This window comes from Macrotis lagotis, chromosome 2 (assembly GCF_037893015.1).
Source record: "Macrotis lagotis isolate mMagLag1 chromosome 2, bilby.v1.9.chrom.fasta, whole genome shotgun sequence".
NCBI lineage: Eukaryota > Metazoa > Chordata > Mammalia > Peramelemorphia > Peramelidae > Macrotis > Macrotis lagotis.
The window spans coordinates 130,438,081-130,453,421 of record NC_133659.1 but is presented as its reverse complement, the minus strand read 5'-3'; the positions used below and the strand labels follow the sequence as shown (position 1 = coordinate 130,453,421).

The window sequence follows — 15,341 nt, the reverse complement described above, 5'->3', positions numbered from 1 at the left end:
GCTCTGGCCATTCCAACAGGAACATTTGAAATTCCCCTGGTTCATTGAAAGTCCATCTTTTTCCCTGGAAGAGGACATTCAGCCTTGCTGGGTAGTTCATTCTTGGCTGCATTCTAAGCTCTTTTGCCTTCCGGTATATTATATTCCAAGCCCTACGAGCTTCCAATGTAGCTGCTGCTAAGTCCTGTGTGATCCTGACTGCAGCTCCACGATATTTGAACTGTGTCCTTCTGGCTGCTTGTAATATTTTCTCTTTGACTTGAGAGTTCTGGAATTTGGCTATAATATTCCTAGGGGTTGGTTTTTTGGATCTCTTTCTCTGGGGGATCGGTGGATTCTCTCCATTTCTATTTTGCCCTCTGCTTCTAGGATATCAGGGCAATATTCCTGTAGTAATTCAAGGCTCTTTTCCTGATCATGACTTTCAGGTATTCCAATAATTTTTAAATTATCTTTCCTAAGTCTGTTTTCCATATCAGTTTTTTTTCCAGTGAGATACTTCACATTTTCTCCTAATTTTTCATTTTTTTTTTTGTTTTGAAGTAATGAATCCTGATTTCTGGTGAATTCATCAATCTCCCTGAATTCTATTCTTTGTCTGAAGGATTTGTTCTCCTCAGAGTTTTCTTATCTCAATTTCCATCTGGCCAATTTTGCTTTTTAAAGCATTCTTCTCCTCCATAACTTTTTGAACTGTTTTATCCATTTGACCTAAGCTGGTTTTTAGCATGCTATTTTCTTCAGCATTTTTTTGGATTTCCTTGACTAAGCTGCTGACTTCATTTTCATGTTTTTCCTGCATCTCTCTCCTTTCTTTTCCCAGTTTTTCTTCTAACTCCCTCATTTGATTTTCAAAGTCTTTTTTGAGCTCTGTAATAGCCTGAGCCCAATTTCTGTTTTTCTTGGAGTCTTTAGATGCAGGAGCTTGTGCTTCCTCATCTTCAAACTGAGTATTTTGATCGTTCTTGGGCTCATTTGCAAAATATTTCTCAATGGTCTTCTTCTTATTTCTTTGCTTGTTCATTTTCCCAGCCTAAGCCTGAGCTTTTGGGACACTCCCACAAGGGTCTCAGTGTGTGAGGTTCTGTCCTCCCTCCTGGTCTGTGAATGACCATCAGCGCCCCCCTCTGCCATGGGGTCGAGGTGGAGGGCCGCCCCTCTGATCCCGGGGAGCAGAGCCTTTCTGCTCTTTTCCAGGTTACCTTGAGTAGGAGAAATGCCTCACTGGGTCCCTTTGTGGGTTGTGTCTCTCAAAAAGTCCTTAGTGACCCATCTTGGCTCCGCCCCCCCCCCCCCCCCCCCCCCCCCCCCCCATTCTTGATAAAGAAGCTTTGGTAAGGTTGCTTCAGCACCATTACTCTAGGTTTGATTGGGTATATTTCTTGCTCCTGGTCCCTTTCTCTTTTTCTCACCCAGAGCCCAGTCACTGGTTGTTTTTTATCTTATGTTAGTTTTTTATTAGGCTTAATCCTTCCCTTAGTCTACCCTATTTTATTCTCTTGTCTACCTTCCCCATTCCCATTTATGTGAAATATATTTATACATACAACTGTGTTCTCTTGTGACTTCTTCAGATGACAGCGACAGTTGTGTCCCCTGATTGCCTCAACTTTTCCTTGTATTTTTATTGTCTCTCCTTTGTTATTTATAATGCCATTTCAGTTGTGTCTTGACTTTTCATGATTTTATTTGGGGTTATCATGGCAAAGATACTGGAGTACTTTGGCATTTCTTTTTCCAACTCATTTTATAGATGAGGAAATGGGATTAAGTGACTTGTCCATGGTCACAATTTAGTAAATATCTAAAGCCAAATTTGAACTCAGATCTTCGTAACTTCAAGTCTGGCACTCTAGCCACTATGACATTTAGCTGCCTTATCTTTCCATTATACACCCAAATTAAATGAGATTAATTTTTCACTCCCATTTCCATTTCCCTTTGCTTTCTATTTTTTAAAAAAGATCATCACAATGGAAAACTCTTGTTCTATAAGAAATGACAGATAAGACAAGAGCTGATATAAAATGAAATAAGCAGAACTAAGAGAACATTTTACATAGTAACAGAAATATGTGATGATCAACTATAAATGACTTAGCTATTCTCAGCAATACAGAGATTCAGAGAAAGAACCTTTAGCAGGCTGAAACATACTTTTTAAACTTTATTTTTGTTTTTTTAATCTGTTTTCTTTTTCAGCATGGTTAATAGGGAAATATTTTTATGATTACACATGTATAATGCATATCACATTGCCTTCTCATGGAAGAGAATTTAGAACACAACATTTTTTTAAATAAATATTTTGTTTTCCAATTATATATAAATAGTAGTTTCTATCAATCTTTTTTTGCAAGATTTTGAATTTTACAAGTCCCCCCTCCTCCTGCCTCCCCCCAACAGAAGACAATCTAATAGTCTTTACATTGTTTCCTTTATATGCATAGATCAATATTGAATGTATTGAGAAAAAAGCAGTTCCTTAAGGAAGAAAGAAAATATTAGGGATAGCAAAATTATATAATATTAAGACAACTTTTTAAAAATTGAAGATGATAATCTTTGATCTTTGTTCAAATTCCACAGTTCTTTCTATGGATACCCATGGTATTCTCCATCACAGATCCTCCAAAATTGTCTCTTGATTATTGAACTGAAGGAGTGAGCAAATCCATCAAGATTGATCATCATCCCACATTGTTGTTTTAGGTGTGCAGTGTTCTTCTGGTTCTGCTCATCTCACTCAGCATCAATTCATGAGCGTCTTTCCAAGTTTCTGAAATCCCATCCCTCCTGATTTCTACAATAATATGGAACATAACATTTAAAATTTTTTTTAAAACATTTTAAAAATTTTTTGTTTATATTCAACTGAGAAAATAAAAAAAACATTACTGTAACATTAAACAAACAAACATTTTCAATCTCTGGGTATTCACATTGACTAAACTGCTGGTTTGCTTTTTTTGGGATTCTTGCCTTGGTCATAATGTTGCTGAAATCCTCCTCTACTAGTAGGGATCAGAACTACACAGCTGTTGTTTGCTTCTGTATTTACTCTTTATTTACAGTCTTTGGCCGCTGCTTTTCCTGGATGTGTCACTTCTATTTTCCCTCCTTCTGTCCCTTCCATATCCATGAACCACAAGTGGTTTAATGATGCAGTGACCAATTGCTATTTCTACTTGTTCTCTATGAAAGATCAGACTTCTCTCTGCCGGATCCATTATTCATTTTTGCTTTGATACATAGCTTTGGGCAGACTTTGGTTCATCCCTTCTATTAGAGTATGCATGTCTGATTCTGAGTAGATCCAGTCTCCATATCTCTTTTAAATTGGATCTTAAGTTACATACGAATCTAGTCACTCTTAATATTCTCTTTTTTTTGCCAAAACAATTATTTGTATATAATTTCCAATTATCTTAGGAAATTTTAAAAACAATTATATGAATGTCAAATGATAGAAACATAATCACTTTAGTACAAACTGTTCTTTAATTTTGGGTTTACTGTACATTGGAAGGAGTTGTCATTTAAGAATTAGTGTTCAGTTTTTCCTGATTAAAAAATTATTTTCTCTGGGCCTGTTATGAGAATAAAGCTTGTAAATTGTATGTCATTGTTTGGATGAAAACTGTTGCTTATGTTCCTTATGAATGGTGAATTTGTTTCTGAGCTTTGTCTTATAAGTAGATAGTACATTTGCAACTTGATTATTAAGCTGTAATTAGATCTTTTCATGGTACAGCCATATTTATTGCTTGATAAGAAAGCTTTATATTTTTTGGAAACTCAGTCTCTAAGCACTTTAATAGCATGTTCCTATTTAGTTCAAAAGGAATTTAAATGTTATTGATCTCTAGTGTATATTTTAATATTTCCTATTTTCCATCTTGCTTATAAGATATATCTCTCAAATAACTTCTGACACATTAAATGCCTAGCATGTTTGTTGACTGAATTTCAAATTTTGATTCAGGCTTGATGCAGATCTAACTAAAATGTTAGCTTAACTTTAAAATTTTTTTCGGATATAGAGAAGAGGCTATCTGTAAAATGGGATATTTTTGAAAGGGAAAAATGTAAATATATGCTGAAAAATAGCAATGATTATAGGATTACTATGTGATATATGCTTTTACAAATACTATTTCATTTAATCCTCACAACAACCTAGGGAGGTAGGTGCTATCTATGAGAATTCATAGTAATAGTTGAAGCAGCAGAATAAATGATTTGCCCAGGGTCACACAGCTAGTAAATATATCTGATACTTGCTTTGAATTTAGATCTTCCTCACACTTAACTTTGGAGGAGGAAATATGATTTGGTATTTTGAATTTTAATTTTTTCTTAACAGGTATAATGATGATCTAAGACATATGACATGTCCACATAAGATGTTGGTCTACATGAGAAGACTTAAATTTGAGGAATTGGCTTGAGAATAGATTGACATCTCTAGATTTTTGTTCCATCTTTATCTAAATCTGCTGATTTCTGCCTTAATAAGAATGACTATGACTAGATAGGCTACTGTATCTAAATGTAGGAGAGGTATTAAGGTATTAAATTAGAATTATATCTTAAATTCTTAAATGATCTTAAATAATGCTGATCTAGAGTTTGAGAGGTTCAAAAGGAAAACTGCTTATCTGGTAATTTGCAAACTTGGCTCCTTCCAACTAAAATACTGGTTATATAGAAGATGATTCCACATAGTGAATAGTAAGTAAACTATAAACTCATTTATCTAAGGAAACTTCCAGAAATATGGGGAAGTCATATTAAGAAACTTTGTAAGAGTGAATGAGTTCTTTAGCTAGGAGTGATAGGAGATCTCATCTCAAACCAGAAGAAAAAAACACTCTCTTTAGAGTGTTTTAATTCTAGTAGTCTCTAGACACTCTTGACAATTCCAGAGACATAATTGGCGTGAGTATCCCCTTAGTAAATAGCATGAATTCTATACAGTTTTAATGGTATACAGGGTTTTATTCTCAAGATTGAAAGAGGGTATGTTATAATATCAAATGCTTAAAAAAATTCATGGATTTTATTACTAAAGAAGAGCAACCGAGAATAAAACAATAATTGCCCCATGGGTCTACTTCTCATTTCCACAAATCTTTGAGAATAATGCTCTCATACAGAGGTCATCCTTAAAGAAGGAATAAGCAGAAAAAAAGGCTTTTGCAAGTAATACCTTATAACAGATTAACTTTTATAGTGTCACAGTTGATTGAAAGTTATAGATATTGTTTCATATCCTTTGATACAGGTTTGTATCCCAAAGAGATGCAAAAATAGGGAAAAGAACTTATGTATAAGTTGTGAAACAAGAGTTTTGTTCACCTATATCATTCAGTATTATATTGGAATCATAGCAAATAGCAGTGGAAAAAAGAAAAAGAAATAGAAGAAATTGGAATAAAAAATGATAGCTCTTTTTGTGGTGGTTAAGAATTGGGAATCTAGAGGATTCCCTTCAAATGGGGAATGACTTTGCAAGTTGTAGGTATATGATTTTTTTTAAGACTTTTTTTGGTCACCCAGGATTAAGTGACTTGCCCAAGGTCAAACAGATAAATATGAAGTGTCTGAGGCTGAATTTGATTCCAGGTCCTCCTGACTCCAGGGACGGTGCTCTATTCATTTCTCTACCTAACTGCCCCTACGTGGTATCTGATTTTAATGGAATATTATTGTGTTATAAGAAATGGACAACAGTGTGATTTCAGAAAAAAAATGGTAGACTTACATGAACTGATACAGATTGAAGTGAGCAGAACCAGGAGAGCATGTGAATAACTTAGCTATTTTCATCAGTACAGTGATCCAAGACAATCCAAGGAATTCATGATAAAAGATGCTATCTGCCTTCAGAGAAAGAACTGATGGCATCTGAATACAGATTGAGGCTTTATTTTTTCTTTCTTTCAAAAAAGGACTAGTATGGAAATATGTTTGACATTATTGCACACATAGAAGCTATTATGGGATTGCTTACTGTCTCAGGGAGGGAAGGATAGAATTCAGAATTCAGAAATTTACAAAAATTTGAAATATCAAATATGTTTTTATATGTTGTTAGTAAAAAATAAAATTATTTTAAAAGGTTATATGCCGTGCCAGACTCAGACTTTTAAAGATATTCCAGGGGGTAGCTAGGTGGCGCAGTGGATAGAGTACCAGTCCTGGAGTCAGGAGTACCTGAGTTCAAATCCAGCCTCAGACACTTAATAATTACCTAGCTGTGTGGCCTTGGGCAAGCCACTTAACCCCATTGCCTAGCAAAAACTGAAAAAAAAAAAGTTTAAAAAATCCATTAATTTTCTAGAGCAAAATGCTTTGTTAAAGATTATAAACTTGGGGGCAGCTAGGTGGTGCAGTGGATAAAGCACCAGCCCTGGAGTCAGGAGTACCTGGATTCAAATCCAGTCTCAGACACTTAATAATTACCTAGCTGTGTCTGAACCCCATTTGCCTTGCAAAAAAAAAACAAACCAAAAAAGATTATAAACTCCAAAAAAGTCATCTAATGATTTTGTCAAAATCATCTAAGAGTTCGTGAATGATGTATTATCAGGGGCAACTTAGTGTGAATCAAATTCTAATTATGCCAGCCAAGCCTTTAACCTGAATCACTCACTCTTTCCTTCCTTTCTAAACACAAGTCTTGCTGAATGGGGAGAATATCACTCAACTGATTTTGACTTGATCCAATGCAAATTTATGTTACATAATTGCATTTGGCTTCCCATTTGTGCTAGGCAATCTTACTATACCCTTTTTATCACTATCTAATTCTTCACAAACTTTTTCCAAACCTTTATCAAACTTCCTAAGGCTTCTACTGTCTCCACTAAGGACCTTGCTTTTACAGAAAAAATTGATACTGAAATCTCTCTTCTCCCCTATTCCTCTCATTTAAGTCTCTTCTGCCACTTTTTCTTCCTTCATCCCTGTCTTCCATGATGAAGTGGCCTTACTCCTTGTGAAGTTAATTCCTTTATTTATTCAACCTGTCCTTGTCATCCTGTCTCCTCCAACAGATTGCCCCCTCTTACTCACTCTTGCTTATTTCCAGTTTTCCCTTTGTCTCCTGACTCATTTCCTACTGCCTGCAAATATGCATATGTCTTCCCTATTCTGAAAAAGCCCTCACTTGATCCTTCTGTTGCTATTTTTTCTGTTATCTCTTCTGCCCTTTGTAGCCAAATTCCTCAAAAAGGACATTAGGTGCTTCCATTTTCTTAATCCCCACTCTCTTCCTTACCCCTTAGATTCAACTTCCAATTTTACCTTGTTTTTGTTTTTTTAAACTAATGATTTCATTAAATTCCTAATCATTTTGTAGTTGCCAAATCCAATGATCATTTCTCATCTTCATTTTTCTTGACGTCTCTGCAGCCTGTGACACTGTTGATCACTCTGCTCCTTGATATTCTCTTCTTTAGAAATTTGGGATACCACCCTCTTCTGATTTTCCTCTTACCTATTTGACTTAATGAATTCTCAGATGTTCCCTTTGCTGGATCTTCCTTCAGATTATCCAGCAGGTATCCTTTAGGAATGTCCTGGTCTTATCTAATCTTTTCTTCTTTACTGTTTCACTTGGAGAATCTCATCAGCCCCATGGATATAATCTCTATGCTGATGATTCTCAAATCTACCTTTTCTGCCCCAATCTCTGTTGGCCTCCAATTTCATATTTCCTATTATTTCTGACATCTCAAATAATTGGTCCAGTAGCTATCTGAAACGCAGTGTGTCTAAAACAGTGTGTCTACAACTCATTAACTTTCCTCCTATAAACCTTCTCCCATTCCCAATACCTAGGTATATTACCTTTTGTCTACCCTATATCCAAGACCTATCAATAGCTCTCACATCTGCTCTCTTCTCTAATATTGCCACCACATTATTACCTGCCCATATCACCTCATGTCTAATTATTGCAGGAGCTTTCAGATGGGTGTGCCTGCCTCAAGACTCTCCTCATGCCAATTCATCTTCCATTCAACCACTAAAATGATTTTCCTAAAGTACAGGTTCAAGATCTAGTTACCTTCACACTCTAGGAGCTTCCTATTGCCTCTAGAAGGAAATACAAAATGTACTGTTTGGCATTCAAAGCTCTTTATAATACAGCTTTCCTTACACCTTATTCTCTGGAGGGTATTGTTTGAATCAGTGACCTTGGCCTCTTGATTGGTTCATGAGCTCTGTGTCTGAACCCAGCTTTTTCACTGACTGTCCAAAGAACCCTGAGTGTTCTTTCTCCTTTGCTCTGAATACTGAATCCCCAAACTTTTGAGACTCAACTAAAATTCCACCTTGTATAATAATTTTTCCTCAGCCCTCTTAGTTATGTTACTTCTGGTAATTATTTTCAGTTAATCCCTCATGAAGTTTGTATTTTTTTTACATATTATTTCCTTATTAAACTACTCCAAGGGCAGAGACAGTTTTTCTTTTGCTCCTTTTTGGATCCCCTAGCACTAAAACGGCTGGCAGAGAAGGTGCTTCATAAATCTTTATTAATTTACTGATTTTCGAAGAGACCAAAATGAGAGACGCATACTTACTTGTGGTGTTTACCACTGTCATTGCAGATATCCTGTAGAGCATAAAGTGAAGATTGATTCTCCCCTTTTTTTTTTTTAAAGATTTTTGCAAGGCTATGGTTTTAAGTGGCTTGCCCAAGGCCACACAGCTAGGTAATTATTAAGTGTCTGAGGTCAGATTTGAACTCAGGCACTCCTGACTCCAGGGCAGGTGCTCTATCTGCTGTGCTACCTAGCCACCCAGATTCTCCATTTCTTGATAACCAAACCTTTGCTTCTGCTTGTAGATCACATTGTACTGACTGCATATCAAGATAAGAAAAGTGCTCAGTCACCTCCATGAGATCCATAATCACTATATGGCCTAACTATATGCAGCAAAAAACAAGTAGATGGAAAATGCTTATTATCTAGACTAAGGTATGAAGTTTGTATTATAAAGCAACTTATCATTTCATAGATCTTGGACAGATATGTGGTTAAGTGTTGACCTGGACCAAAGAGGAAGCATTGCTTTTAAAGGCTTCAAGGTTCTCCTTGAAATAAATGGTGGTCCATCTTTTTTAACAATATAATTTCAAGGTTATATGGATTCAAGTTATGTAATGCCTCATTCTCCAAAGTATTAAAAATAAATTAAAGTTTTGGGCACACAATGGGCAGTGTAGAGGTAGATTGGTACTCAGGTATGAATAGACTTTACTCTCTGTAAATAACTGACTCTTGAAAATAGGATTAATTATGCCATTATCCATGCCTAACTGTATTTCTGTTTAGTAAAATTCCTCAGATTGTTTCAGATTAATAATAATAATAATAATAAACATTATTATGTGAGCAACAAGATAGTGGACTAGACATTTTCTCTGATTCTCATGACTTCTCAAACCTGTCCAAAATAGAAATTATGTGTCAGGGAAAAAGCAATTTTAGCTGTCTGCACGGACTAGGTCCTAGGATAGGATACCAAGAGCTCAAACAAGGGGAAAAAAAACCCTGAACCAGTTACAACCAATATTCTCTTCCATCTAATAAGTGCATACTATGTTCCCTCACCTACTCAGCATACTTAGGTAGTATGACTTCTTGAGCTGATCCATAGACTTGCCACAGATTCCACATCCAATATCATCCTCCCCCCATGCCCCTGTCTTTAAAGTGTTGCAGATGTACAAACTCTAAACAGCAGAAATTTACTCAAGCTAAAATAGGCCCAAGCAGTATTCTGTTCAATAGTAGAGTTCAGAAGAGGTGTGAAACAAAGAGAATGGGGCAGGACACATATCTTGGCTTATAGTGGAGATCAGACCTACCCCTGAAGGACTTCTCACTTCCCATTTCTCACTTCCATGCTGCTGTGATAGCAGTGTGTGGACCAGAGAACTGAGGAACAGATGGTATAGGGCAGGAAAAGATCTGGGAGGCTATGTTGCACTCCTCGTGTTCTGATGGAGCAAGCCCAGCATCTAGCATTGACACTTCATCCTCCCTAGAAGGAAGGCCTTTAGCTACTTGCCAGGGCTAATACTTATTTTAGTTTTTTCAAGGCAATAGGGTTAAGTTATTTACCCAAGATCACACAGCTAGGTAATTATTAAGTATCTGAGGCTGAATTTGAACTCAGGTCCATCCCCCTGACTCCTGACACCAGGGCTGGTGCTCTATCCGCTGTGCCACCTAGGTACCCCTTGGGTTAATTCATTTTTTTAATCCCTTAAAGATTTTATAGTTTTACAATTTCCCCCCTAATCTTCCTGCTCCCCACTCCCCACAGAAGGCAATTTGCCAGTCCTTACATTTTCTCCATGGTATACAATGATCCAAATTGAATGTGATGAGAGAGAAATCATATCCTTAAGGAAGAAACATAAAGTATAAGAGGTGATAAAATCAGACAATAAGATATCAGTTTTTTTTTCTAAATTGAAGGTCCTTGGTCTTTGTTCAAACTCCACAGTTCTTTTATTCTCCATCACAGACAGCCCCAAGTTGTTTCTGGTTGTTGCACTGATGGAATGAGTGAGTTCATCAAGGTTGACCATCACCCCATACAGTGTTTTTCTGGTTCTCATCTCACTCAGCATCAGTTTGTGCAAATCCCTCCAGGCTTCCCTGAATTCCCACCCGCCTGGTTTCTAATAGAACAACAGTGTTCCATGATATACATATACCACAGTTTGCTAAGTCATTTCCTAATTGAAGGACATTTACTTGGTTTACAATTCTTTGCCACCACAAACTGGGATACTATGAATATTTTTGTATAAAGTGATGTTTTTATCCTTTTTCATCATCTCTTCAGGGTATAGACCCAGTAGTGGTATTGCTGGATCAAAGGGTATGCATATTTTTGTTGCTTTTGGTCATAGTTCCAAATTGCTCTCCAGAAAGGTTGGATGAGATCATAGCTCCATCAACAATGTAATAGTATCCCAGATTTCCCCCAACCCTTCCAACAATGATCCATTATCCTTTCTGGTCATATTGGCCAGTCTGAGAGGTGTGAAGTGGTACCTCAGAGAAGCTTGAATTTGCATTTCTCTATTTGATTTAGAGCAATTTTTCATAAGACTGTGGATTGCTTTAATCTCATCTGTAAATTGCCTTTGCATATCCTTTGACCATTTGTCAGTTGGGGGGAGTGGATTTTTTTTTTTTAAATTTGACTCAGTTCTCTGTATATTTTAGAAATGAGTCCTTTGTTAGAATCATTAGTTGTAAAGATTGTTTCCCAGTTTACTACATTTTTTTTCTTGGTTACAGTGGTTTTGTTTGTGCAAAAGATTTTTAATTTAATGTATTCAAAATCATCTAGTTTGTTTTTAGTGATGTTCTCCATCTCTTCCTTAGTCATAAACTGCTTCCCTTTCCATAGATCTGACAGGTAAACTAGTCCTTGATCTTCTAGTTTGCTTATAATATTTTTTTTTATGTCTAAATCCTGTATCCATATGGATCTTATCTTGGTATAGGGTGTGAGGTATTGGTCTAATCTAAGTTTCTTCCATACCAACTTCTAATTTTCCCAGCAGTTTTTATTGGAGAGAGTTTTTAATCCCAATAGCTGGACTCTTTGGGTTTATCAAACAGCAGATTACTATAATCATTTTCTGCTATTGCACCATGTCTATTCCATTGGTCCACTACTGTTTCTTAGCCAATACCAGACAGTTTTGATGACTGATGCTTTATAATATAATTTTAGAACAGGAAGGCCAAGCCCCCTTCTTTTGTACTTTTTTTCATTGAATCCCTGGAAATTCTTAACTTTTTATTTCTCCATATGAATTTACTTATAACTTTTTCTAATTCATTAAAGTAATTTTTTGGAATTTTGATTGGTAGGGCCTAAACAGGTAGTTTAGTTTTGGTAGAATTGTCATTTTTATTATATTGGCTTGACCTATCTATGAGCAGTTGATGTTTGCCCAGTTATTTAAATCTGATTTAATTTGTGTGAGAAGTGTTTTGTAATTGTTTTCAAAAAGTTTTTGAGTCTGTCTTGGTAAATAGACTCCCAGGTATTTTATACTGTCTGAGGTCACTTTCTTTTGTCTTTTTTGTTTTTATAGGTTTTTGCTAGGCAATGGGGTTAAGTGGCTTGCCCAAGGCCACACAGCTAGGTAATTATTAAGTGCCTGAGGCCAGATTTGAACTCAGGTACTTCAGACTCCAGGGCCAGTGCTCTATCTACTATGCCGCCTAACCACCCCTGAGGTCACTTTGAATAGGATTTCTCTTTCTAGGTCTTCCTGCTGTATCTTGCTAGTCATATATAGAAAAGTTGAGGATTTGAGCGTTTATTTTATATCCTGCAACTTTGCTAAAATTGCTAATTGTTTCCAGTAATTTTTTGGATGATTTCTTGGGATTCTCTAGGTAGACCATCAAGTCATCTGCAAAGAGTGAGAGTTTTGTGTCTTCCTTCCCAATTCTAATTCCTTTAATTTCTTTTTCTTCTCTAATTGCTGAAGCTAACATTTCCAATATGATATTGAATAGTAGTGGTGATAGTGGGCATCCTTGTTTCACCGCTGATCTTATTGGGAATACCTCTAGTAGCCTCTCCCCATTGAATATAATGCTTACTGGTGGTTTCAGATAGATACTGTTTATTATTCTAAGAAACAATCCATTTATTCCTACACTCTCTAGTATTTTTAGTAGGAATGGGTGCTGTATTTTGTCAAAAGCTTTTTCAGCATCTATTGATATAATCATAATTTCTGATAGGTTTGTTGTTGATATATTTAATTATACTAACAGTTTTCCTAATATTGAACCAACCCTGCATTCCTGAGATAAATCCTACTTGGTCAAAATGTATTATCCTAGTGATAACTTGTTGTAGTTGTTTTGCTAAGATTTATTTAAGATTTTTGCATCTATATTCATCAAGGAGATAGGTCTATAATTTTCTTTCTCTGCTTTAACTCTTCCTGGTTTAGGTATCAACACCATATTGGTGTCATAGAAAGAGTTAGAGTTCCGTCTTCCCCAATTTTTCAAAGAGTTTATATAGAATTGGAACCAAATTGTTCCTTAAATGTGTGGTAGAATTTACTTTTTTTTTTAGGTTTTTTTTTTTTTGCAAGGCAAATGGGGTTAAGTGGCTTGCCCAAGGCCACACAGCTAGGTAATTATTAAGTGTCTGAGATTTGAACCCAGGTACTCCTGACTCCAAGGCCAGTGCTTTATCCACTAAGCCACCTAGCTGCCCCTTAGAATTCACTTGTGAATCCATCAGGGCCTTGGGTTAATTCTTTAGGAATGTTTAGGACCTTGATCTTTTCTCTCCTGCCTTCAAATCCCACCTTTGTCACTGACTTCCATCTACAGCAATCAGATTCAGGGACTTCTTGATCCTAAAAAAGTCTTCTCTTGATCTTTGTATCCTTTGTGACTCTCATCAACTTCAAATAATTTGAGGAACTGTAATTGTTTTGAATTGCACATAGGATTTGTAGTAGATGATACTTATAAGTCAGCAGTATGAGATGGCAGTCAAAAAAACCTCATAGAATTTGAATTGCATTCAAAAAATAAAGGGTAAATGAATAGGGATGTAGTAGTCCTAATATATTCTGTCCTGCTTAGACCACATCAGAGGGATTATTTTGCTCCATTTTTGGGTGTTGTATTTTAGGAAGAACAGTGCTAAACTGAATGGTGGCCCAAAGCAAGGTGATCAGGTTGAACCTCAGTCATCCCATGACAGCTTCATTTAGGAGAATTGTTGGTGTTAGGTCTGCATTAATGTCTTCAAATATTTGGATTGACTGGAAAAAGGAATTAAGTAATTAAAATTATATATATATATATTATAAATAATGTGTTTATATATAAAATTTAATACAGTAGATAGAACACAGGATTCTAAGAGGGAAAGGAAATAAAGAATTTGGGTTGAATTTTTGGCTCTAAGGAGGCAGCAGTCTAGGCTGGAGTCCACAAGTAGCTCTTTAGGCTACAATCTGTCTTTGTAAAATGACAGATTTGGACTAGATGGCTTCTTGAAGTCCCTTTCAACTTTGTGATTCTTGGACTTCTTGTCCCACCAGAGAAAATTAGGAATAATAAGGTAAAGTTGCAGAGACCGCTCTCATCTGTATGTATGGGAAAATTTTACAACAATTTTTGTTCATCTTCCTTCCCTCAAATAACTGACCCTCCTAATTCTTGTTTCTATCATTAATGTCTACTACCTGCATTCTGATTCTTTCTTGTCTTTTTGTATTTTACTATGAATGTTTCCTTCAAAAATAACCAGTCAATACCTAGAGTGTTTACTTAGCATGTGTTATCTTCCTTACTCACTTGTTCTTTTGCCATAGACTTTTTTGTCTTCTAGGTTTGATACTGAAGGTGCCAGTTACCTGGTTGTTGTATTTTTACATATCATGCCTATGTTTTATTTTATTTGGTATTTGTGACAATTTGTATTAAAATTTATCTTTATTTCCACCTCTACAGAAGGGTTTATTAAATCACATTAATAGCATGTACAAGATTTTAGAATATTTAAAATTGTTTCATAGTACCAAACCCTTAAGTGGTTTGGATTTTAAGTGCTAATAAAATCTTGAAAAATGTTCATTTTTTTTGTTCATTAAAGCATTTTCCTCTTAGAGTTCTTCTACAAGTAGCTTGTTAGCTTAGTTCTACTCAATAAAAATTTACAGAAAATCATTTCAAAACCCAATGAACAAAACTAAGTTGAAAGGGAAAGGGGAATTTTTCTTGACTGAGGAAAAAGGGAAGAGTTCTATAATTAGGTTAAAAGAGGGATGAAAAAAGGGAGCTTATGCATGAGAAAAAAAACATTAAAACTAGACAAAATTAAGCATTAAAGTTGAGGAAAGGGTTTTAGGGTGAAAGAAAGTTACTTTGAATTATGTTGCCTTAAAGTAGATTAAAATAACTGAAGATTCAAAATACTGTGTTAATGATAGAAGGGGAAAATGTTAATAATATGTGGGAAAATTTATAATAGAGATAGATAATAGAGACTTTTATAACTTTAGTTATGAATGCCTTAAATAGTCTAAAACATGATAGTTTACTTTGGATAAGAAAACAAAGGTCCTTGATCTGTTTCTTATAAGAAATACACTGAATGAAACTAATTTTTTTTAATTATCCTGGAAAGTAAAAGAAATAGTAGAATTATGCTATCAGAATTATAATAAATATTTGCATCATAAAAAGGAATAAACTAGGATATCAGATTCCTGAAAAGAACCATGTTCAACAAACTAATGTGAA

General features: G+C 35.5%; 1 protein-coding gene across 14 annotated transcripts in view; it reads left to right on the top strand.

The window, feature by feature from the left end:
• Positions 1–15,341, top strand: part of ENAH (ENAH actin regulator) — a 147,771-nt gene that overhangs the window by 47,229 nt on the left and 85,201 nt on the right. The window contains exon 1 of one of the 14 annotated variants that reach the window (XM_074222797.1): positions 1,385–8,996. The exons of the other annotated variants lie outside the window; for them this stretch is intronic. The gene's annotated coding sequence lies outside the window, so the exon portion shown is untranslated. Of the gene's footprint in view, positions 1–1,384; positions 8,997–15,341 lie in introns of those variants that run through there. 14 annotated transcript variants of the gene reach the window in all.